Source organism: Rattus norvegicus, chromosome 9, assembly GCF_021556685.1.
Source record: "Rattus norvegicus strain SHRSP/BbbUtx chromosome 9, alternate assembly SHRSP_T2T, whole genome shotgun sequence".
Lineage (NCBI taxonomy): Eukaryota > Metazoa > Chordata > Mammalia > Rodentia > Muridae > Rattus > Rattus norvegicus.
Genome location: NC_141542.1, coordinates 35,762,277 through 35,764,648, shown reverse-complemented (window position 1 = coordinate 35,764,648; position 2,372 = coordinate 35,762,277). Strand labels below are relative to the sequence as shown.

At 41.5% G+C, this 2,372-nt stretch overlaps 1 non-coding gene across 1 annotated transcript; it reads left to right on the top strand.

Annotated features, from left to right (window-relative positions):
• The first annotated feature begins 509 nt into the window (after positions 1-509).
• Rnvu1-34 (RNA, variant U1 small nuclear 34) lies at positions 510-667 on the top strand. Its single transcript, XR_015630001.1, has one exon. It is a non-coding gene; the product is annotated as a U1 spliceosomal RNA (small nuclear RNA).
• The last annotated feature ends 1,705 nt before the right edge of the window (positions 668-2,372 follow it).

Genomic DNA, 2,372 nt, shown 5'->3' with positions numbered 1-2,372 from the left:
AGAGAAGCAAAATTGGGTCAAAATTTTTGAAGATGATTGAGTGGCCACCCATCTCAGAAAGAGGCATACTAGAGGTGCTCTCTTTAGGTTCCATTTCCCCCACTGTTGTCCATTTTGGTAAAGGGCATCCCCGTTGGGTCATGGGAGCCTCTCAGTTCCCTGGTGTCTTCTATATTCTAGAGGTTCCCCACCCTTCAAACCATACTGTTGCAAATTTTGACTCATTCTCCTGACCCTCTGTGCTTTTCTCCTGTCTTCCACTGTACCAGATCCTGTCTCAGGCTCTCCTTCTTAGCTTCACTCTTCCACCAAGATCTCTGCTTCCTGTGATTTATTTGTTCCCCATTCTAAGGGGAATTGAAGTATCCATAGTTGGGCCTTCCAAAAGAAGAGAATGACATGAACATAATACCACATCCAACAACAAAACTATCAAAAACCCACAGTCATTTGTCTTTAATATCTTTTTATATCAATGGACTCAATTCCTCAATAAAAAGACATAAGAGATAATTAACTGTCAGGGGAAATACAATGATCACAAATGTGGTTTTCCCACAGTAAAGCTTATCCATTGTTCTCCTGGTGTGCTGACCCCTGTGTTTTCCCCAAATGTGGGGAAAGTGCATTATTTGTGCTAGTGGGGGACTACATTTGTACTCTCCTTTGGTTTCATTCTTGCAAAGTTCAAAAGCAACTAGCAACTGCTAATACAGAATGTATACAATATAGGTAGCAGTTTCTCTAATTAAAAAAAAAATAAAAGGCATACGCTAACAGACTGGCTACATAACCGGACCTAGCTTTTACATTATATGCAACTTTCATTGAGTTCTTCATAATGTTAACCTGAGCCAGCATGGTGCACCATGAACTCTGACTGATTTACAATCTGTTTCCAACTATGCACTAGCACTCTAAAGTTTAATAAATCTCTATGAATTCAGAAACATAATAATCCTTTTGTATGACATGCCAAGCAACAAATGAGGGAAAGTAAGGAAAGCCAGAAACGGACACATACTTTGCCAAAACAATACAAAATGATCCTTACTCCACCTAGTTTAATTTTACTCCTATAAAATCTCTTGAAGAATTCATCAAATTCTTCATTGCCTTTACTCCTACTAATATCACTTATTAAGCCTTTCTTTAAGATTTTTGACCTTTTCAACCCCTTTGTAGCTTTGTATGACATACATATAAAGCATCCATTTACATAGGAAGGAATATTTGATGATTGACTTGTAATGTGTTGACTGGAAGCTAAGTTAGTAACTAAACTTGGAAAAGAAGTTTTGTTTTGGTTCTTGCCCTAACATCCTTAGATGAGGAACAGCAATATGGAATTTAAACCACTTCCTTCCCACCTTCATTTACTTTGTCATAGTAATTTGGATTTTTTGTTTGTTTTGTTTGTTGTTTTTGTTGTTGTTTTTTTTTCAGCAAGTGAAGTCCTAATTAAAATATATTGGTACCATGATTTGTGAGTGTTGCTGCAAAATACAGGCTACGTTTTAAGAATTGTGGATGGATTTTGTAAGGTTGGATTAGAAAAACATTGAGTATTGAAAGATCAGTAGTGGCTTTTTGGTTAGATTTGAATGTCCCTGCCAGCCCCAGCCCATAAGACCTGTAAATTTCCTGGGTCTCCCATCTCTTGAGGGATAGGTGCATCTTGTGAGACTGAACCCAGACCCAGGAGTCCTCTGCTGTATATGTGTTGGGGGCGTCTTCTCAGCTGCTGTAAGCTGCTTGGTTAGTGATCTACTATCTGAGAGATCTCAAGGGTCCAGGTTAATTGAGACTGCTCGTCCATCTACAGGGATGCCCTTCTCCCCCTCGGCTTCCTCTAGCTTTTCCCTGATTCAATAGAGAGGTCGGCAGCTTCTGTTCATTGGTTGGGTGCACATATGTGCATCTGACTCTTTAAGCTGCTTGTTGGGTCTTTTGGAAGGCAGTCATGATAGGTCCCTTTTGGTGAGCACTTTATAGCATCAGTAATGGTGTCAGGTGGTGGGGCCTCCTCTTGATCTAGATTTCATCTAAGCACCCACCCCATTCCCCTGCTTTGAGTCCTGAGAGTCTCTCACCAATCAGGCCTCTGGTACAGTTCTGGAGGGTCCTCCCAACATTCTTCCTCCTGCAGTTGCCTCTTTCATTGTTTCTGCTGGTCCTGGAGGCTTCTGTCTTTTCCCTCTACCCAATACCAGATCATGTTTCACTGTCCCCCAACACCCATCCCCTTTCTCTCTCCTGTTTCTCCCTCCCTTCCTTCCTATTTCTCTCCCTTCCTCTCTCCCCACTTGTGGTTGCTTTCTTCTCTCTCCCAAGGGGAACGGAGGGGTCCTCACTTGGGTCCTTCAGCTTGT